The sequence below is a fragment of the Vulpes vulpes genome, chromosome 14 (genome assembly GCF_048418805.1).
Source record: "Vulpes vulpes isolate BD-2025 chromosome 14, VulVul3, whole genome shotgun sequence".
NCBI lineage: Eukaryota > Metazoa > Chordata > Mammalia > Carnivora > Canidae > Vulpes > Vulpes vulpes.
This window is the reverse complement of record NC_132793.1, coordinates 25,909,175-25,933,156: the sequence shown is the minus strand read 5'-3', so window position 1 is coordinate 25,933,156 and position 23,982 is coordinate 25,909,175. Positions and strand designations below refer to the sequence as shown.

The 23,982-nt window shown below is 38.2% G+C and overlaps 1 protein-coding gene across 1 annotated transcript in view; it reads left to right on the top strand.

Moving 5' to 3' along the window:
• Positions 1 to 23,982, top strand: part of ASXL1 (ASXL transcriptional regulator 1) — a 79,803-nt gene that overhangs the window by 18,517 nt on the left and 37,304 nt on the right. The window lies entirely within an intron of this gene.

Here is a 23,982-nt window from a genome sequence, read left to right as displayed (position 1 = left end):
CCAAGATATTTTTTCCTGAACATCAAAATCTGTATCTATTCAGTATCTTTATTTGGATAGTAATGGCATATCAAAATTAATATATACAAAACCAATCTCTTGTGCTCGCTTTGGCAGCACATATACAAAATCAGTCTCTTGATTTTCCCTCTCAAACCTCTTTCACCCTTGGCTTGCCTTTATCAATTAGGGGAAGTTCCGTATTTTAAGTTGCTTAGGTTAGAAACCTTGGAGTTGTCTTTGACTGCTTTCTTTTGTTCTCATGGCATGTGTATTCATCAATAAATCCTGTTCACTTAACTTGTAGAATACGTCCATTTTACCCCCTACCCCGGGCCACCTTCCTGGTTTCAGCCACCATCATCTTTCTCCTTTCTCCTAGATTATCATAGTAACTTCCTAACTGGTCTCCTTGCTTCCACTCTTGCCACTCTCCTCAGCACTGGACCTGGGAAGGTTTTGTTTTTTTTTTTTTGTTTTTTTTTTAAAGTAGGCTCCATGCTTAGTGTGGAGCCCATCATGGGGCTTGAAGTCAGGACTATAAGATCAAGACCTGAGCCCATATCAAGGTTTCGACGCTTAACCGACTGAGCCACCCAGTTGCTCAGGGAGATCTTGATCTTATTCTTATTCTTATTTATTTATTTATTTTTAAAGATTTTATTTATTCAGGAAGATCTTTTTTTGTTTTTAAGATTTTATTTATTTATTCATGAGCGAAACAGAGAGAGGCAGAGACATAGGCAGAGGGAGAAGCAGGCTCCATGCAGGGAGCCCAATGTGAGACTTGATCCCAGGATTCCAGGAACACGCCCTGAGCCAAAGGCAGTTGTTCAATGGCTGAGCCACCGAGGCATCCCAGGAAGATCTTATTTTTAATGTCAGATCATGTCATTTTTCTGCTCAAAACCATCTAGTGTTCATCTGCTCCTTCCCCTTCCTTCACTTAGGGTCAAGGCCAAAATCCTTAGAGTTGCTTGCAGGGCCCTGACGAGACTTGCTTCTGCCCTTATTCTCCTTGCCTTTTTTCTTACTCTTCCCCAGGTTCACTTTGCTGGATAAACACAGCAACCTCCTCAATGGTCCTTGAACGTGCTGCCATGTACTCTGAGGGCTTTTGTCCTTGCTATTTTAGCTGTCTGCCATGCTTTCCCCCAAGTACCTGTGTGGTTTGCCCCCGTACCACCTTCAAGTCTTAGATTGCACCTGAACCCCTCCACATTCCTTAGCACTCCCCCCTTCTCTGCCTTCCCTTTTTCTTTTTGGTATTTATAACTTTCTGATATGCTCTGTATCATTTGCTGTATACTTATTGCTATTGTCTGTCTCCTTTGACTAGAACATAAACTGCCTAGGGAAGGGGTTTTTAATTTTGGTTACAGTTTCTCATTCAATAACTTTGTGTGGGGATCCCTGGGTGGCGCAGCGGTTTGGCGCCTGCCTTTGGCCCAGGGCGCGATCCTGGAGACCCGGGATCGAGTCCCACGTCGGGCTCCCGGTGCATGGAGCCTGTTTCTCCCTCTGCCTGTGTCTCTGCCTCTCTCTCTCTCTCTCTCTATCATAAATAAATAAAATTAAAAAAAAAAAAACTTTGTGTGAGTAAATGTATCATAGTTTATTTCTTTTAATTTGATAATATAGTGAATTATGTCATCAATAAATTTTTTTCCAGTGCTCAAACATCCTTGTATTCCTAGGATAAATGTCACTTCAACATGATACTCTTTTTACACATACATTGCTGGGTTTAGTATGAATCATTTTTTTAGAATTTTTACATCTTTATTCATAATTGATATATCTGTAATATTTTTATTTCAAACCTTGTTCTGTTTTGATATTAAAACAAGCTGTGGTGGTTTCCTGCTCTTGATTCTCTGCATTAGTTTTAAGACAGATTTGTTCTGCTAGTAGAATACATATGGCATATAAAATCTACTGGGCATGATGTATTTTATTTTCAGAATGTGTTGTTTTTTATTGTGAAATATATAATTTACACAAAAGAGAGTATATACAAAGTTTGTGTTAAAGAGTAGCTGAAAAATAAACTGCATGCTCCCATATTCACCAGCCAGCTCAGGAACAGAACACTCTTTACACTCTTTGAAGTCTCTGAGCATATCCCTTTCTCTCCCTGCTGAAGATAACCAGTATTCTGATTTCCATAATCCTCATTTCCTTGCTTTTGTTTCTAGGTTTGCCCACAGGTATGTATTGCTGAACATGCATTTTTAAAAATAATCTTTATGTGAATGGAATCCTGTATTTTTCCCTGAGTTGCTGCTTTTGCTTACCATTTCTGAGCTTGAAATGTGCTGGTGCATTTAATTGACATAGATCATACTTTCTGCTATGTACTGTCTTATGGTATAAATATGCCTTGATTTATTTGTCCATTTTCCTTTTGGTGCATATTTGGGTTGTTTTTAGTTATCTCTAACAAACAAGGCTGCATTGAGTATTTCTGTACGTGTCTCCTGATACATGTGTTGAGTAGCTTCTCTAGAGTACATATGTTGCTGAGAATGAGACCAACCAGTAGGTTTTGCACCTGATCATCATTACAGGAAATACAGCTGTTTTTCAAAGTGATCCTATGAATGTATACTCCTTCCACAGTGTATGAGAATTCCTGTTGCTTCACAGCCTGAGTATTGTGGATGTAAGATAGCATTTTGTGCTTTTTTTTTCCTGTTCTTAAATTGTGGCATAATTTACATACAGTAGAATTTACCTGTTTTGATGTACTAATGTACAGTTCTGTGAGGCTTTTTAAAAGTTCATTTGATTTTTTTAAATTTAGGATTATTTATTTATGAGAGCATACACAAGCAAGGGCCAAGGAACAGAGGCAGAGGTAGAGCAGGGAGCCCAATGCGGGGCTCTATCCCAGGACCTTGGGATTGTAGCCTGAGCAGAAGGCAGACGCTGAGTCACCTGGGTGCCCCCATTTGATTTTTTTAGTTCACATTTGTTTTGACATTTTATTGGGGTATTTAAAGATATGCTATAGTGGCTTGAATGCAGTTGCTCCAGTAAATGTTGGTGTTATGCTTCTCTTTCCCCCAAAAATTCAGCTTTACTTTACTTTCACATACAGTAAAATCACCTGTTTTAGGTTTTAGTCTTCTGGATTTTGACAAAATTATGCCATAATTAGCATTTAGAGCAGTACCATCACCCCAGAAACTTTCCTTATGTCATTTTATAGGCAGCTCCTCTCCACCCCAGCTCCTGGGAACCATTGATTTGTTTTTCTATCCTTGCAGTTCTGCCTTTTCCAGAATGTCAAATAAATGGAGTCATACATTATGTAGCCTTTTGAGTCTGGCTTCCTTTACTTTGTATGAAGTATTTGAGATTTAGCCGTCTTGTAATGTATATCAATGGGTCGTTCTTTTCTATTGCTGAAAAAGTCCCATTGTATGGATCTACCACATTTTGCTTATCCATTTTTCAGTTGATGGATGTTTGGATTGTTTACTCCTTGTGACTATTAAGAGTAATGCTATGAATGTTTGCATACAAGTCTTTTGGTGGACATTTTCATTTGTCTTGGGTAGATACCTTGGAGTAGAATTGTAATTTCTGTTTAACTTTTCTAAGAAACAGCCAAACCATTTTCCAAAGTGGCTATACCATCTTATTTTAGTTTTTAGTTGTTTTTTTTTTTTTTTTAAGGTTTTATTTGAGAGAGAGAGAGTGCATGAGTATGAACAGGGGAGGGGCAGAGGGAGAAGCAGACTTCCTGCTGAGTGGGGAGCCCGATGTGGGGCTTGATCTCAGAACTCTGGGATCATGACCTGAGCCAAAGGCAGATGCTTAACTGATTGAGCCACCCAGATGCTGCTCCTACATTTAAGTTTTTTTTATTCTTAAGTAAGATTTCTTTTTTTCCCTTGGCAGTTTTTTTTTCCTGAAATCTGCTTTAGTATTGATATAGGTGATCCAACTATTTCAAAATTAGTTTTTGTATATTATATTTTCCCATCCTTTTACTGTTTCCATTTGCCATTTTCATCCTCTAGAAGAACCTCCTTTAGCACTTGTAGTGCAGAGACAAGTTTTCGTAGCTTTTCTTTGTTTGACAGTTTTGATTTTGCCTTAAAGGATATTTTAGCTGGATACCAATTTCTAGGTTTAAAGGTTTTTGTTTTGTTTTTTTCCTTTCAGCATCTTAAAGATACCCATCCTTTATCTTTTGGTTTGCATAGTTTTTGACAAAGTTGTGGCAGTTCTTATATTTATTCCTCTTTTTTCTTTCGAAGGCTTTAAGATTCTCTGAAAATTCTTCTCTGTATCCTAAGTTTTGGCAATTTGATTGTCATGTGACATGGTGAACTCAGATTTGTGGGTCAAATAGGAAATATTTGTAACCATGAATTCTTCAGGTTTTTTTTTTTCCTGTTGTCCTATTTGACAACCTTATATTGTCCCACAGATCACTCAGGCTCTGTTAATTTTTCCAGTCTTTTTCCTTTGTGCTTCATTTTAGATACCTTCTGTTGCTACTGCCCTTTTCTACTGCACTAACTTGCTGTTAATCTCAGGCAGTGAAATTTTCATTAGATACACTATTTTTTATCTTTAGGAATTCCATTTGTTTCTTTTTTCACATATATTTTCTCATGTTGTCTCCTTTAATCCTCAGTCATATTACATGCTTTTAATAGTAGCTGTTTTAAGTCTTTGTCTCTTAATCCCATCTCCTCTGTTGTTTCTCCGTCTGTTGCTGTTGACTGACTTATTAGCCACATAAAATGTGCTTATTAGTCACATTTTACTGCTTACTGGCATATATAAGGGGTTTTGTTTGGATGCTGAACAATGAAATTTACATTTTGGATGCCACAATTTATCTTTCAAGAGTGTGGGGCTTTATTTTGAGGGGAGGTTAGGTTACTCTCTTGAGGGCTTATTTTTAAGCTTTGTCAAGGCAGGTTTAGCTTTTAAGGGTAGTTTAACTCTATGACTAAGGTATTTCCCCACTGGGGTCTCTACTATAAATGCCTCAGATGTTTAACAATGTCCCTCCCGTCTGGCTGGCTGTTAACTCTCTGTCCCTAGGCTTTCTCCTCTGGGAATGAGTTATTCATTGGCCTGCCTGTGGAGTTTCAGCCTATACATATGCAGATTTCTGAAGTCTTCCTACTTAGGTTCCTCCTGTCTAATTCTGCTGTGCAGCTTTCAGCCACCTTAGCCTCTCAGAACTTTGATCTCTGTCTCAGTTCTGGAAAACTGCTCTGCTCTGCGTGGGATTCCCCCATTCTTCCCTGTTGTCTGCATTGTACTTGCAGGCAGAAAGCCAGGTCAGTTGCAGGACACTGTTTTTCTTCTCTTAAGCATCAGTCTTTTTTTTTTTTTTTTTTTAAAGATTTTGTTTATTTATTCATAGAGAGAGAGAGGCAGAGACACAGGCAGAGGGAGAAGCAGGCTCCATGCAGGGAGCCCCATGTGGGACTCGATCCCGGGTCTCCAGGATCACACCCCAGGCTGCAGGTGGCGCCAAACCGCTGCGCCACCGGGGCTGCCCAAGCATCAGTCTTGAGTGCCTGTTTTCTAACACTGAAAACACTTGTTTCATGTGTTCTGTCCAGTTTCTTAGTTGTTTATAGTGAGAGGGTAAGTTCAGTTAATCTAGTGTGGCCTAGAGCAAAAGTTTGCTTACTTACACATGTACAAATATGTGTGTGTGTTTTTAAGGCAAAAGATTTCATGAGTTCTGATAATCTCAATTCAAGTTCAAGATATGTGTTTTTTGCTTGAATTTTTTCAGTCTTAATATGTGTTTCTCCTTTCTCTCATGTGGAAGTTCTGGTTCCCAATAAAACCACATACTCTGGGCAGCCTGGGTGGCTCAGTGGGACAGCCCGGATGGCTCAGTGGTTTAGTACCGCCTTCAACCCAGGTCATGATCCTGGAGACCCGGGATCGAGTCCCATGTTGGGCTCCCTGCATGGAGCCTGCTTCTGTCTCTGCCTCTGTGTGTGTGTGTGTGTGTGTGTGTGTGTGTGTGTGTGTGTGTGTTTCATGAATAAATAAATAAAATATTAAAAAAAAAACACATACTCCCTCATTTACTCCTTCTGGCAGTCTCAGAACAACAGTACCAGCAGCACCAACATCAGCAATATGATTACTCTAAAGTGGTTTTATCGTTGTTGGCCTTTGGGTATATCTCATGAGACTGCAATTTAAAATCACTCAAAATAATTCCTTTGTGGTTATTCCATCAACTTGATACGCAGTTTGGTTCATTACTTTTATCTGTTTTTTAGTTATATTGTAGGGTGAGAAGGATTGCTTTTGTAAATTTTAATTTTGGGACATCTGGGCAACTCAGTCGGGTAGGCATCCAGCTTTTGATTTCAGCTCAGGTCATGATCTCAGGGCTGTGGGATTGAGCTGAGTGATGTGGTTGGGCTTTGCTCTCAGTGGGTAGTCTGCTTGAGATTCTTTCTGTCTGGGTCCCTCTGCCCCTCCCTCCAACTCTCATGCATGTGTATTCTCTTTTCTTCCTCTAAATAAATCTTAAAAATTTTATGATATTGCTCTATAATGATGTAAAATATGTGTGGTTAGATACACTGCACAATGTTTATTCAGTGAAGTCTAGCTCTTATCCCTTGCATGTGTTCCTTCTTTCCCCATGGGTGTTTTCTTGTTTTTAGTTTCTTTCAAGAAATCTAAACAAATGACACATATGTATTTGTATCTTCTTCATTTCTTAAAATGGCACTTTGGGCGAAAAAATAAATTTCCCTCTACCCTTCCAGGTTCTTGGCTGAGATACTCTCTATAATAAAAAGAGATTAACAGGAGAAAGGCAAATTTAATTTAATTTTATATGTACGAGGGCATCCGAAGATACAAGACCCAAAAAGTGACGTAAGGGTGGCAGCTTTTGATAATTTTTAGACAAAGAAGCAATGCACTTGTGAAGAATTGACAAGACAAGTCTGGGCTTAGGGTAGCAAATTAATGAAGATGTAACACAGTTTGTTTATATAGCCTTTTGGGCCCTGAATTTCCTCTCTCTGGCGGTAAGGATGCCTTCTACTCTCTAGGTGCCAGAAGGGTACCTGTTACATGGAGAATTTATTTCTTGCTTTCAGAGGGACAGAGGAGGGTCAGAGTATTCTTCTGTACCAGCTGTTTCTCAGGTAACTAATTCAGAGTAGTCCACATGCTGGACACATCCTGCGTGGCCTGCCCATCAGCAACACACACATTTTTCCCACTTTACTTTTTTCACTTAGTGGTATGTCCAGATTACCTCATAGCTGTATATAGAGAGTCTTCATTCCTCTTTACAGTGGTATAGTTCTGTATTTTGTGGATTTACCATTGTCAGTGCTAATCAAAGTGTTATTCATAGAGCAGTGTCATTTTGTAAACTTTCATTCCTGTCTGTAGTAAGTACAGAATTTGGGAGTATTTAGATCACAGTTTGACATTGCTGCAACATATGAGCAGGATTGATAGACTCATTCTATTCTAGAACACAGTGTAGGTCAGCTTGGGTAGTTTTCAAGCTTGCATAGTGAGTCATGTGTACTGGTCATGTGCCAGTAGACCACATGTTGATCTTTGATAGGTTAGGAGAAAAAACCCAAACTGATTCTTTAACCCAGAGAGATTGAGAGAGAGTATATTTACTCTATATACCCAATTGGTGAACATAACGCCATGAGTTTTGACATGTATGCTTTTATATTTTTCTAGTTCTAAATATTTTGGGATTTCTATTATGAAGGTTCATTTAAAATTCATGAATTGAAAAAAAATTCATGAATTGAAGTGTTTTTTCTCTAAATTTTTACGTATATATTGTGTCCCCCTCCCATTTTATTAAATCAGTGTCAAAGAATTGGTGTGTATGTTTTGTATTCTGTTGAAACTTTTCTGGCTTAATGTATGGTTGGGTTTTTAAGTATTTAAGATATGTTTTAGTGGTATTTGTGTTTTGAACTTTTCTATTTCTGTATCATAGTATTCTATATATGTATTATCAGTCCAGTTTTTTAAGTTTTTAGATCTCTATCTTTAATTTTTAATCTGCTTTATATATCCATTGGAGAAATAGTCCCTTTTAATTGTGAATTTGCCAGTTTTTCCTTGAGATCAGATAGCTCTTCCTTTGTATATTTTGAGATATTATTTATCTTTAGTTATGTATTATGGTTTAGTAAGCCACACCAAAGCTCAGTATTTTAAAACAATAACCATTTTGATCGTGTCCCATGAATCTGTGGATTGACTGGGCTCAGTTCTTTGGCTCTATGTGATGTCAGGCTGGTGTAGCAGACATGTCGGGTCTGTATTAGACTGAAATGTCCAAGACAGCTTACATGTTTGGCAGCTTGGCAGCAGTGGCTAGAAAGCAGGGCTTAGCTTGGATGTTAGGATGGCTGGGCTTTCTTTCCATGTGGGGTTGGAGGTTTTCCCTTTTCCATGGCCCTTCCTGTGCTGTTTTCTTGGCAGGTGTATCCAGCTTTCATCCATGGCAGCTCAGGGCTCTCAAAAGTGCAAAAGCAGGAATTGCCAGGCATTCCTAAGACTCAGGCGAGGACTAGTATAGTTGTGCAAAGCATATCAAGGCATCAGTTCAGATTCGGCAGGAGGGGACTATCCAAAGACAGAAATACCAGGTGACTTTATTCATTGGGGCCATTTTTGGAGACTAGCTATACCACAGTGTGCCTGCAGATTTTTTATTGTTACAGCTTTTTGGATTGCTTTGTGTATTGCTAAAAAAAATTCCCCTTTTTATCCACAATAATGCTTTTTACTTTAAATTCTTTTTATCTTTTGGGTGGGATATGTTTGCTGTATCCTCTTCAGGTCTTTTATTTTGGATGTGTTACTACTGCTTTGCTATTGCTTTTAAAAAGCTTATAGCTGAGGGCCACCTGGGTGGCCCAGGGGGTTAAACATCCAATTCTTGCTTTTGGCTCAGGTTGTGATCTCAGAGTTGTGAGATTGAGCCCCACATCAGGCTCTGTGCCAAGTGTGGTATCTGCTTTGTCTCCCTTTCCGCCCCCCATGTGCATGCGTGTTGCGTGCTCTCTCTCTCTCAAATCCTTAAAAAGCTTATAACTGAATTAAAATACTTGGTTTCAAATTTCCATATTTAATAAGTGAATTATTGTGATTGCTAATATATTTTATCTAATGTTTTCTTTTAAAAACTATGCTTTTTCTTGCATTGTTCCTTTTCACTTAAAAGTTATTGTCTCTTTTTTTTAAGTGGTGGTCAAATACACATAACACAGAATTTCATTTTAACCTTTTTTTGGAGGGGGTACTTTTTTTTCTTCTTCTTTTTTTTTTAAGATAAATGTACTCTTGAGGAGCCTGGCTGGGTCAGGTGGAAGAGCATGTGACTTGGGCAGCCCGGGTGGCTCAGCAGTTTAGCACCGCCATCAGTCCAGGGTGTGATCCCAAAGACCTGGGATCGAGTCCCACGTTGGGCTCCCTGCATGGAGCCTGTTTCTCCCTCTGCCTGTGTCTCTGCCTGTGTCTCTGCCTCTCTCTGTGTCTCTCATGAGTAAATAAATAAAATCTTTAAAAAAATTTTTTTAAAACATGTGACTTGATTTCAGGGTCATGAGTCAAGCCCCACATTAAGTATAAGAGATTACTTAAATGAATAAAAACCTAAAAAGCAAAAGATAAGTGTACTCTTTTTTTTTTTTTTTTGAAAGATTTTATTTATTTACTTGAGAGAAAGAGGGGGAGAGAGCATATACAAGTAGGGTGAGGGGCAGAGGAAGAGGGATTGGGAGAGAATCTCCGGCATACTCTGCACTGTGCCCAGTGAGGGGCTGGATCTCATGACCCTGAGATCATGACCTGAGCCAAAACCAAGAGTTGGACACTTAACTGACTGAGCCACCTAGATACCCTGATAGGTGTACTTTTAATCCCCTTTACCTATTTTACCCATCCTCCCACCCACCTCCCCTCTGGTAACCATCAGTTCGTTCTCTTAGCTAAGAGTCAGTCTTCTGGTTTGTCTCTTTTTTTTTTCCTTTTTTTTCTTAAATTCCACAGGTGAGTGAAATCATACAATGTCTTTCTCTCTTTTTCACTTAGCATTATACTTTAGCTCCATTACATTGCTGCAAATGGCAAAATTTCATTTTTTTTGGCTAAATAATATTCCATTGTGTGTGTAATATTTCATATTACAATATAATAATACAATAATATTTTCATATTATATAATATGGAAATTCGAAACCAAGTATTTTAATTCAGTTATGTACACACATATATATATACCATTCATCTATCAGTGGACACTTGGGCTGCCTTTATAATGGCTATTATAAATAATGCAATAAACACAGGGGTGCATGTATCCTTTCAAATTAGTATTTTTGTATTCTTTGGATAAGTACTCAGTAGTATGATTACTGGATCAGAGGGTAGTTCTGTTTTTAATTTTTTGAGCAACTTCCATACTGTTTTCCAGAGTGGCTGCACCAGTTTGCATTCCTGTCAGCAGTGCACAAGCGTTCCTTTTTTTCCACATCCTCTCTAGTACTTGTTTCTTGATGTTTTTGACTATAGCCATTATCACAGGTGTGAGGTAATAACTCATTGTGATTTTTATTTGCATTTCCCTGATGATGAATGATGTTGAGCATCATTTTGTTTCTTTTTTTTTAAGATTTATTTATTTATTTATTTATTTATTTATTTATTTATTTATTTATTGTTCATGATAGACACAGAGAAAGAGAGAGAGAGAGGCAGAGACACAGGCAGAGGGAGAAGCAGATCCCATGCAGGAAACTTGATGTGGGACTCGATCTCAGAACCCTGGGATCATACCCTGAGCCAAAGGCAGATGCTCAGCCACTGAGCCAGCCACCCTCTGCCCATTTCTTAATTGGATTATATGGATTTTGTTGTTGAGTTATGTGAGTTCTTTAGTATTTTGAATACTAATCCTTTATCATCTATGTCATTTGCACGTATCTGGTCCCATTCAGTAGGTTGTTGCTTAGTTTTGTTGATAGTTTCCTTTGCAGTGTAGAAGCTTTTTATTTTGATGTCATCATTCGAGTAGTTTATTTTTTTTTGTTATCTGTGCCTCTAGAGAAATGTTGGTACCATTGATGTCAGAGAAATAACTGCCTCTGCTCTCTTCTAGGATTTTTATGGTTTTAGGTCTCACATTTAGGTCCTTAATCCATTTTGAGTTTATTTTTCTGTGTGGTGTAAGAAAGTGGCCAGTTTCATTTTTTTGCATGTAACTGTCCAATTTTCCCACCACTATATTTGTTGAAGAGACTATTTTTTCCCTCTTGCCTTCTTTGTTGAAGATAAATTGACCATATAGTCCTGGGTTTATTTCTGGGCTTTCTGTCCTGTTCCGTTAATCTGTGTCTGATTTTGTGCTAGTACCATACTGTTTTGATAACTGCAGCTTGTAGTGTAACTTGAAATCTGATATTGTGATACCTTCAGTTTTGTTCTCTTTTTTCAAGATTGCTTTGGCTCTTCAGAGTCTTTTGTGGTTCCATACAAATTTTAGGATTATTTATTCTAGTTCTGTAAAAAACGCTGTTGGTATTTTGATAGGGATTGCATTAAATCTGTAGATTGCTTTGGGTAGTGTGTCTTTTTAAACAATATTTGTTCTTCATGATCACAAATACCTGAGTATGGAATCAACCAACCTACCTTCCTTCCTTCCTCCCTCCCTCCCTCTCTCTTTCAGGTAGTCTCCACACGCAGGTTGGAGCTCAGTGCAGGGCTTGAACTCGAGACTGAGATGGAGACCCAAGCTTTGATCAGGAGTCAGTTACTTAGCCAGCTGAGTGACCCAGGGGCCCCTGTTACGTTTTTCTATTTGTGTTGTGTCCAGTTTCTTTCATCAGTGTTTTATAGTTTTCAGAATATAAGCCTTTCACCTTCTTGGTTAAGTTTATTCCTACATATTTTTTTTTGTTTTTGGTGCAACTGTAACTGGGATGTTTTCTTAATTTCTCTTTCTGGTGCTTAGTGTATAGAAATGCAATAGATTTCTGTATACTGATTTTGTATCTTGAGAACTTACTGAATTCATTTATCAGTTCTAATAGTTTTTTGTAGAATCTTTAGGTTTTTTAAAAAATTCATCTTCTAGAACTTTTTCTGAGTTTATTATTATTATTATTTTTTTAGTAACCTTTATACCCAACGTGGAGCTCAAACCTACAATCCCAAGATCAAGAGTCACATGCTTCTCTGACTGAGCTAGCCAGGCAACCCTAAGGTTTTCTATATATAGTCCTGTCATCTGCAAATAGTGCTTCTTCCTTACCAATTTGGATGCCTTTTATTCCTCTTCCTTGTCTGATTGCTGTGGCTAGGACTTAGAGTACCATGTTGAATAAAAGTGGTGAGAGAGGACATCCTTCTCTTGTTCCTGACCTTTGGGCAAAAACTCAGTTTTTTACCATTGAGTATGATGTTACCTGTGGGTTTTTCATATATGGTATTTATTATGTTGAGGTTTTTTTTCCCTCTAAATCCACTTTGTTGAGGGTTGTAATGAATGGATATTATACTTTGTTGAATGCTTTTTCTGCATTTATTGAAATGGTCACATGGTTTTTCTCCTTTCTTTCTCTTACTGATGTGAGATATCATTGATTTGTGAATATTGAACACCCTCGCATCTCAGGAATAAACCCTACTTGATTGAATTATTGAATCAATAATGAATTATTTTTTTATTTATTTTATTTTTTGTGAATTATTTTTTTAATGAGTGGATTCAGTTTACTGATATTTTGTTGAGGATTTTTGCACCTATGTTCATCAGAGATATTGGGCTGTAGTTTTGTGGGGGGGGGGGTTGTAGTATTTTTACCTTGTTTTGGTATCAGGGTCCATTTTAACAATTTTTAAGTATATGTTTTTGTGGGATTAATATGTACACTTCTGTTGATATGCCACAATCACCACCATCTATTTCCAGAGCCGTCCCCACCTGAAACTCTGCACCCATTAAATACTAACTCCTCATTCCCTCCTACCTCAAGTTCCAAGCAACCACCATTCTACTTTCTTTTTATAAATTTGACTACTCTAGGTACTTCATATGAACGGAATCATACAGTATTTGTCCTTTGTGACAGGTTTATTTCACTACCATAATGCCTTCAGGGTTCATCCATGTTGTAGCATGTAGTCATTTTATAAATTTCCCCTTCTTACAATGACTGCTGGCTTGGAGGTTATTTATTGTATTTCTATCACAGTGGTTACCTTTACATTTTTTAAGATGAATAATTACAGTCTAAACTAAATGTCTATATTTCATGAACAATAATTGCATTTTAAGTGTTTTAATTCTGAATATTTTACATCTTCCATACCCTTCTCTAGTTTTGTTGAAATTCCTCCTTTTAAATCTCTTAAAGTTAGGCATGATGAAAGTGTTTAAAAGTTAATATTTATGTTGAGATATTACAGATTTCTTGGCTTACCATTGTTCTTGTATCTGTTTTCTGTGTTAATATACATAATTTATCAAACTCTTAACATAGGGATCTGTAAATTACAAACTGCATCTATAGGTGTATCTTCAGGCCTCTGTGTTCTCTTTCTTCTTAAGGTGGCTTTTTAGCTGTGTGATGATTTGTTAGTTGACTGTTATTTTCCCTTCTAAGAAGAGGTTGCTCCCTTGTTTTCTGGCATGTGTTGTTACATTTGATAAGCCTGAGGTCTAATGATTGCTATTCTGTATCATTCATTCTCTTTTTGGTTGCTCATATTATTTTTTGTTTGTCATTACTGTTCTGCAGTTTTACTATAGTATATATCTGAGAATGACCCTGGCAGTCTGAAAACTGATATCTTAAATTTTAGCCAATGTCTTTTTAAAAAATATATTATTATTTTTTAAGTTTTGAGAGAGAGCACGGGGAGGTGGGGAGGGAGGGGCAGAGAGTCTTAAGCAGGCCCCACTCATTGCAGAGCCCAGTGTGGGGCAGAATCTCACTACCCTGGGATGAGGACCTGAGCGGAAGTCCAGAGTCAGACTCTTAATTGCCTGACCCACCCAGGCGGCCCCTGCTAATATGTCTTTGAATGTTACTTTTCCTGCTACCTCTTCTGACATGGCTATTTGACCATGTTAAAGCTTCCCATGATGTGTTTCATATTTTTCTTTCATATTTTCCATGTCTTTATCTTTTTGTGCTGAATTTTGTGGGATTATTTCATTTATTTTTATTTTTATTTTTTTTATTTATTTTATTTATTTTTTATTTATTTATGATAGTCACAGAGAGAGAGAGAGAGGCAGAGACACAGGCGGAGGGAGAAGCAGGCTCCATGCACCGGGAGCCCGACGTGGGACTCGATCCCGGGTCTCCAGGATCGAGCCCTGGGCCAAAGGCAGGCGCCAAACCGCTGCGCCACCCAGGGATCCCTGTGGGATTATTTCAGATCAAGAATACAGTTCACTAATGTAGTTTTGGCCAAACGTTCTGCCTTTTTTTTTTTTTTTTTTAAGGTTTATTTTTCTTGAGAGAGCACGTGAAATCTTGCCATTTGCAATGACATAGAGGCAGAGAGGGCAAGTGTGAGCAGAGGGAAAGAATCTCAAGCCGACTTCGTGCTGAGTTCAGAGCCTGACGAGGGGCTTGATCTCACGACCTTGAGATCATGACCTGAGCCAAAATTGAGTTGGTCACTCAACCAGCTGAGCCACCCCAGGTGCCCCAAACATTTTGCTTTTTTAATCATATATTTTTATTTCTAGATTTTCTACTTGATTGTTTTTGAAATTTGCTGATTCTTTTCTTTTTTGCCTGTTCTTGTCCTGTGGGTTTTTTTTTTTATTATTATTAAGTTTTATTTAAGTACACTCTACCCCCAACATAGGGGCTTGACCTCACAACCCTAAGATCAAGAGTTGCATGCTCTACTGACTGAGCCAGCCAGGTGCCCCCTGTCTTGTGTTGATTTCAGGAGTAGAATTTAGTGATTCATCACTTACAAATAACACCCAGTGCTCATCACAGGTGCCTTCCTTAATGCCTGTTACCCGTTTTAGCCCCTCCATCAACTCTGTTTGTTCTTTATAGTTATGAGTCTCTTACGGTTTGCCTTCCTCTGTTTTTATCTTGTTTTATTTGTCCTTCCCCTCCCTTATGTGCATCTGGTTGGTTTCTTAAATTCCACATATGAGTGAAATCATATGGTAGTTGTTTTTCTCTGACTTATTTGGCTTAGCCTAATATACTCTGGTTCCATCTATGTCATTGCAAATGGCAAGATTTCATTGTTTTTGATGGCTGAGTAATATTCCATTCCTATATATATATATATATATATACCACATCTTTATCCATTCATCAATTGATAGACATTTTGGCTATTTCCATAATATGGCTGTTGTTTATAGTGCTGCTGTAAACATTGCGGTGCATGCATCCCTTTGAATCCATATTTTTGTATCCTTTGGATAAATGCCTAGTAGTACAATTGCTAGGTCATAGGATAATTCTATTTTTAACTTTTTGAGGAACTTCCATACTATTTTCCAAAGTGGCTTCATCAGTTTGCATTCCCACCAGTGGTGTAAGGGGGTTCCCTTTCTCTGCATCCTCACCAACTTCTGTTGTTTCCTGAGTTAATTTTAGCCATTCTAACAGGTGTGAGGTGGATCTCTTTGTGGTTTTGATTTGTATTTCCCTGATGATTGATGTTAACAATCTTTTCATGCGTCTATTGGCCGCTTGTATGTCTTCTTTGGAGAAATGTCTGTTCATGTCTTCTGCCCATTTCTTAACTGTTTTGTTTTGTTTTTTTTTTAGATTTCATTTATTTATTCATGAGAGAGAGAGAGAGAGGCGGAGACATAGGCACAGGTAGAAGCAGGCTCCTTGCAGGGAGCCCGATGTGGGACTTGATCCCAGGACTCCAGGATCACACCCGAGGCCAAAGGCAGGCGCTCAACTGCTGAGCTACCCAGCGGTTTATTTTTTTCATTGTTGAGTTTGATAAGTTCTAATAGATTTTGGATATAAGCCCTTCATCCAAAATGTCATTTGTAGACATCGTCTCTCATTCTGTAGGTTGCTACTTTTAGTTTTGTTGACTGTTTCCTTTTCTGTGCAGAGGCTTTTTTTTTTTTAATTATTTATTTTAGAGAGAGCGAGAGAGCGCGCGCATGGTGGTGGGGTGCACAGAAGGAGAGAGTGTACCAAGCAGAGTCCACACTGAGTGCAGAGCTTGATGCCGAGCTCCATTTCACAACCCTGAGATCAGGGCCTGACCCAAAACCAAGAGTTGGTTCAACCAGCTGTGCCACCCAGGTGCCCCCAGAAGTTTTTTTCACATTGATGAAGTCCTAATAGTTCATTTTTGCTTATGGCCTTTATTTCTAACTTTATTTCTGCATTTTTAAATTTTTATTTATTTATTTATGATAGTCACACACACACACAGAGAGAGAGAGAGAGAGAGGCAGAGACACAGGCAGAGGGAGAAGCAGGCTCCATGCACCGGGAGCCCGACGTGGGATTCGATCCCGGGTCTCCAGGATCGCGCCCTGGGCCAAAGGCAGGCGCCAAACCGCTGCGCCACCCAGGGATCCCTATTTCTGCATTTTTTATAAAAAGATTTTATTTATTTTAAGTAGGGTCCATGCCTAACATGGGGATTGAACTCACAAACTTGAGATCAAGAGTTTCATGCCTTAATGACTGAGCCAGCCAGGGGCCCCTGTATATTCTAAACATTATTATTTTAAAGCTATTTAATTCTATTTTATCTGTGTTTTGAGGTCTAAGTTTGCCTATTTTGTTGTGTGTGTTAAAAACCCTTCTCCACCTTTGGTGGTTCCATTCTTCATATACTTTAAAATTTAGACTTACATGCTTATCATCTCTAGGATTTACTTTTTATGTGAGTCAGGTTGTGAGGGTATTCCTCCAGGGAAGTTTTGAGTTTCTGCTGAACCTGAGAGATTTCCTTAGTGGCATACCTGTTCTTAGACTAATTTCTTGGCTTAGAGTTTATGGACCACTTGGGTAGACTGATTTTGAAGCCATTATCTGTGATAATGGAGTTTCATTTTCTCAGAGGTAAAACTACTTTTTTTCATGGGCTGGAAATCTGAATTCACGTTATTCTTGTATAGTTCTTTGTGGCTTTTTGGTATTTTCATGCATCTAAGTAATTTTCAGTTTCTTGTCTCTTAGTTTCTTGCAGGCATTAAAAAAACACCTATCTCAAGCTCTAAAACCTGCATCTGGTTTAGGTAGCCCTGGGAGTTACTTGGACTTGAGTAGCTTAGTTGTTTGTAGCATCAGGGAAATTCCCCTTCTTGCTTTTGGGCTTGCCTATGTGCATGGGTTATATTAGCCTAGCTTTTCTATGCATTTGGACTGGGAGAGGAGTGCTTCTGTGTCTGGCCTGTCTGCCATATTCCCTGCAAGATCTATGTTACATTTGCTTACTTATAGGTACATCCTGTAAAACGGATATGACTCCCTAGAACCTAAAAGTGCATGAGTTGTCAGAATTCATGTGCTACTGGTGGTGCAGCTGTGATGTCCCTAAGATTGTTTCACCTTGCCCATAAGCATTGTGTGCGGCTGCAAGAATGTATCAGTTGACATCACAAATGGGTCCTTTGCAGCTTCATGGGTCAGAGTGCCTGAAGCACAGTTATTTCTCATCAGTTTTTATGGGAAAGAGTTGCTGCAATAGCCATCCTGTTTTCTGAGGAGTTTGGCTATATCTGGGGATAGAGAAAAGATTTCTCATCTTTTTCTGTAATGTTCTAATCGTTAGTTATCCTACCTGAGTAAGCAGATGCCTAAATCTTTGTCTCTAATTCCAGACCTCCAGATCTGCATATCCAATAGGACATTTCCACTCAAAGTTGCCACTGTATCAAAAATCCACCTCTTTCTTCATCTACTGTTGTCTTATTAACATCACAAGTCAACCTTTCTCTTAGATTTCCTGTTTCTGCCTATTCTGTTTCTGTCTTCTCAGGAACTCAAACACAAAACCTGACTTACTCCAGACTGCTTTTTTCCCTCCTGCGTGCTAATTCATGTTAATACTGTCCATAGAAGTCCTGTCTTTTCTCTTTCTACGACAGTATCAGTGTGACATATTCCAGATTAAAATCTCATTCTCTCTCCTAATGTCCCTCTCTGATCAGTCTCTCTACCATCTCTACTTAGCTCAGACCAAGATCCCACCTTTTTATCCTCAACTTTTGGTGGAATTCCACAAAATGTCCTGTTGTGGCTGTTTGTGTGGTGGGGATATTTTTTCTTTAGGAATATAACTAGAAAAAGAACCAGAAATGTGTTATCTATTTTTCTGTTTTAAACAAGTTAGTGAGTTGTTATGAAATTATGTATGTGGTGGCTGGGGGTGGGGTGGGAGGAAGGCTCATCCTGGAGACTTGAATTTTAGTCATTAACAGAATGACTTGGGTAAATTAATGATATTCTCTGAGCCTCAGTTTTTTCATCTATAATATGAGGGGTTGAATTAAGTGGTTATTATATTTAGCATTTATGAGCTTTTAATTTGTTTTGGGAACTGAGCTAAAGCTTTTTGCATTTTGTCATTTTTTCCAAAACTCTTTATTTGGAAATAATTCTCAACAGAAGAGTTGCAAGGATAAAATAAAATACTATAAAACACCTTTATTCCATTTACCCAGATTAAAATATTATTATTATTATTATTTTTAATTTTCTATTTATTCAGAGGTAGAGAGAGAGAGAGAGAGAGAGAGAGAGGCCGGCAGAGACACAGGCAGAGGGGGAAGCAGGCTCCATGCCGGGAGCCCCATGTGGGACTTGATCCCGGGTCTCCAGGATCACACCCCAGGCTGCAGGCGGTGCGTCACCGGGGCTGCGTCACTGGGGCTGCCCCCTTTTTAATTTTTTTTTTTTTACCAGATTAAAATATTATTAACACTTAACATTTGTTAGCATGGATGTTGTATTTTTTCAAATGCTTTTTCTGAGTCTACTGAGATGAATTTTTTTTTTTTCACTTTTAATATGAATGTTAAAGTAACCTCTGGAATAAAACTCATTTGATCATGATATATTATCCTTTTTATAAAATATTGTTGGATTTGATTTGTTAAATTTATTAACAATTTTTGCATCTAAAATTTTTTTTGCATCTATATTCATAACGTGTATTAGAGTACAATTTTCTTGTAATGCATTTGTCTGATTTTCATGAAAGTAAAAGTAATGCTGTCCTTGTTGACTGAAGTGGTATCTTAGTCTATTTGGATTGCTATAACAAAATACCACAGACTGCGTAGCTTACAAGAGAAAAATTATTTTTTAAGATTTTATTTCTTTATTAGAGCATGAGTGGTGGGGAGAAGCAGACTCTCCACTGAGTAGGGAGCTTGATGCGGGATTTGATCAAAGGACCTGGGGATCATAACCTGAGTCTTAACCGACTGAGCCACCCAAGCGCCTCACAACGGAAGTTTTTTTCTCACAGTTCTGGAAGCTGAAATTCCAACATTAAGGTGCCTGTATTGTCAGATGAGGGCCCTCTTCCAAGTTGCGGACTACTTTTTATTAACTCCCTTTAAAAAAAAGAAAAAAATTTACTCATTTGACAGCACAAGCAGGGGGAGCGCCAGGCAGAGGGAGTGGGAGAAGCCGGCTCCCTTGCCAAAAAGGGAATGTGATGCAGGGGGCTCGACCCCAAGACCCTGGGATCATGACCTGAGCCAAAGGCAGATGCAACTGACTGAGCCACCCCAGCGCCCCATTAACTCACTTTAAATGTAAACTCTGTGGGAGTTTTTTCATAAGAGCACTAATCCACCCTCATGACCTAATCACCTCCCAAAAACCCTACCTTCTAACACCTTCACATTGAGCATAAGGATTCCACCATGAATTTTGAGAGGATACATTCAGACCAAATTTCTTACTTTGAGATTTTCTGAAAGTTTTTTTTTTTTAACAATTTTTTTAAAAAAGATTTTTATTTATTCATGAGAGACACACAGAGAGAGAGAAGCAGAGACTCAGGCAGAGGGAGAAGCAGGCTCCAAGCAGGGAGCCTGATGTGGGACTCGATCCCAGGTCTCCAGGATCACACCCTGGGCTGAAGGCAGGCGCTAAATGGCTGAGCCACCCAGGCTGCCCTCTGAAAGTTTTTATGGAAGTTATTATTTCTTCCTTTAATGCTTGATAAAATTCACCAGTGGAGCATGGAAATTTTTTTTTTATTGATTTCTTTCTTTCTTTTTTTTTTTTTTTTATTTATGATAGTCACAGAGAGAGAGAGAGAGAGAGAGGCAGAGACATAGGCAGAGGGAGAAGCAGGCTCCAAGCATGGAAATTTTTAATAAGATTTCGTTTCTTCTGCAAATATAGAGCTGTTTAGGTCTATTTATTTTGAGGTGAGTTTTAGTTTGTGTCCACTTCATCTAAGTTGTAATAATGTCTCTGCTCTCTTATTGGTGATTTGTGTCTTCTGTCTTTACCTGATTATTCTGGCTATTGGTCTAAGTGATCATCTCAAAAATGTGCTGTTGGTTTCATTGATGTCTCGTCTATTTTATTGATCTGTTTTTGTTTATTATTTTCTTTTTTATGCTTGAATTGGGTTTAATTTGCATCCTTTCCATTTTCTCATGATGGGAGGTGAAGTATTTGACTTTTTTTCTTAATTTTATTGTGCACATTAAATGCTTATCTGAGAAAAAAGATATTCCATATGTTGTGTTTTTATTTTTATTGATTCAAAATACCTTTCTAATTTTTCTTTTGATTTCTCTTTTTAAAGATTTTATTTATTTGAGGAAGGGGGAGAGAGAGGCAGTGTGTGCGTGTGCATGAGTTGGGGGAGGGGCAAAAGGAGGGGGACAAGCAGACTCCCCACTGAGCACAGAGCCTGATGTGGGGCTCCATCCCAGGACTCCAAGGTTATGACCTGAGCTAAAGTCAAGTACTTAACTGACTGAGGCACCCAGGTGCCCCTGGTTTCTTCTTTTGGTTATTTAGAAGTATGACATTTAGCTTCCCTGTATTTGGGAAACAGAGAACTTATCTGTTCTTGATTTGTAATGTAATTCCATTATGAGAGAATATATCTTGTATAGTTTGAATCTTTCTAAATTTTCTGAGGCTTGTTTTACGGCTCAGAATAAAGTCTTACCTTGAAAAAAAATTTCCATGTATACTTGAAAAGAAGATGTAATCTTATGTTGTCATGTGGTGTTGATTAGCTTGTTGGTTGATACCACTGTTCAATCTTCTATATTCTTACTGATTTTCTTTTTTTTCTTAATTTTTATTTATTTATGATAGTCACACAGAGAGAGAGAGAGAGGCAGAGACATAGGCAGAGGGAGAAGCAGGCTCCATGCACCAGGAGCCTGACGTGGGATTCGATCCCGGGTCTCTAGGATCGCGCCCTGGGCCAAAGGCAGGCGCTAAACCGCTGCGCCACCCAGGGATCCCTCTTACTGATTTTCTAACTGCTTATCCTATCAGTAATAGAAAGAATTGAATCTTTAATTGGGGATTTATTTCCTCTTTGAAAAGGTTTTAGTAGATTTTCATATATTTTGCATTTACCTGAAAAGGTTCATAAACATTTAGGATTGTCTTCCTCCTCATGAACTAACTTCTTTGCTATATTAAAATGACTTCCTTTAACTCTGGTAATATTCTTTGATCTGAAATCTACTTTCTCTTACAATAATACAGCCACTCCTGCTTTCATTCAGTTAGTGTTCGCATGATATATATTTTTTCATGCTTTTATATTTCAAGTGGAGTTTGTTAGTTTGCAGGCATCATATAGTTGGACCTTGCTTTTATCCAATTTGATAATCTGTGCCTTTTTGTTGAGGTGTATAGACCATTTACATTTAAAGTGATTACTGATGTTGTAGAGTTTAAATCTGCCATCGTGTTGTTTTCTATTTGTCCCACCTGTTCTTTGTTTTTTCTTATTTTTCTGTCCTCTTTTGGATAAGGATTTTTAAAAAACATTTTCAGTTCCCTTTTTTTGTCTCTTAGTCATACCTCTCTATTTTGTTGTTTTAGTGGTTGCTTTAGTGTTTATTGTATAGTTACTTAATTTACCACAGTCTACTTTCAGGTAATATTATTTCACTTTATCTGTAATAAGAACCTTACCAGTAGTACACTTCCACTTTCCCTCCTCAGTCTTTGTGCTGTTGTCATACACTTTACTTATGTATGTTTTAAACCCTACAGTACATTGTTACTATCTTTCATTTAAACAGTCCATTGTCTTTCTTCATTGCCTATGGGTTATATCCAGATTCCCATCTGGTATCATTTTAATTCTGGTAGAAGGACTTTCTTTAATGTTTCTTGTCATGATGTGAACTGGTGATAGTATTTTATTGCATTATTTATTTATTAATTTATTAGAGAACACACAAGCAGGAGGAGCAGAGGAAGAGGGAGAGAGTCTCAGACTCCTCACTGAGCTCAGAGCCTAGTGCAGGGCTTGATCTCAGGACTCTGAGATCATAATCTGAGGTGAAACCAAGAGTTGGTCGCTTAACCAGCTGTGCTACCCAGGTGCCCCTACTGGTGATAGTATTTTAAAGTGTTTGTATGTCTGAAAAATTATTTCCTCTTATTAAAAAGATATTTGCTTGAAACAATTATAGGGTTGAATGTTTTTTCTTTCTGTACTTTAAAAGAGTTGTTCCACTCTGGCCTGCATTATTTCTGATGAGATATCTCCTGTTATTTTAATCATTGTTTCTTAGTGAGTAAGGCATCTTTTCTCCTCCTTTAGGTTGGGTAATTTTCAGGATTTTCTATTGATTGATTGATTTGATTTATTTATTCATGAGAGACACAGAGAGAGAGAGAGAGAGAGAGACAGAGACACAGGCAGAGGGAGAAGCAGACTCCATGCAGGGAGCCCGACATGGGACTCCATCCTGGGACTCCAGGATCACGCCCTGGGCCGAAGGCAGGCGCTAAACCCACTGAGCCACTCAGGGATCTGCAGGATTTTCTTTTTATCATTCTTTTTCAGCAGGTTGATTATAAAGTATTTTGGTATAGCTTGTTTTCATGCTTCTTGTGTCTGGGTTTTGTTAATAAGCTTCTTGAATCGAATTTGGTAAATATTCAGCCTTTACTTTTTTGAATACTTTCCTCTTACACTTTCTCTCTCTCTTTCGGACTGTAATTACATGTATATTTGGCCATTTGAAGTTACAGCTTACCAATGTGGTATTCATAATTTTTCAGTCTTTATACTCTGTCTTGGGTAGTTTCTACTGGTGTATCTTTATGCTCACTTGTCTTTTCTTCTACAGGGTTCAATTTGCTATCCACACATTGTGGGTTTTTTATTTTTTTAATCTCTATTTCTGTTTGGCTGTCTTTTATATTTTACACATCTCAGTTTACTGTGTTCAATATTCAGCATGTGAAATAGATACAAGAACTTTTTAAACCTTCTAGGTCCATCTGTGTCAGTTTTGGGTCTGTTTGTCATTATGGGTCAAATTTTTCTGGTTCAGTGTTCCTAATTTTTGATTGAAGGAGAGATATGGTGAATTTTACTTTGAGTTCTGTATATTTTGTACTTACGTCACCATTTTTGAGCTTTGTTCTGGAAAGCAGATGAAATTACTTGGAAATGTATCCTTTTGAATCTTGCTTTTTAAGCCTGTTAGATGGCATTTATCCTTTCTGTGTTTATAAAGCAACACAGATATATGTTTTCTTATTTCCTTTTCTTTCTTTTTCAAAAATAGCTTGTATAGGGATCCCTGGGTGGCGCAGCGGTTTGGCGCCTGCCTTTGGCCCAGGGCGCGATCCTGGAGACCTGGGATCGAATCCCACGTCGTGCTCCCGGTGCATGGAGCCTGCTTCTCTCTCTGCCTGTGTCTCTGCCTCTCTCTCTCTCTCTCTCTCTCTCTCTCTCTCTCTCTCTGTGTGTGTGACT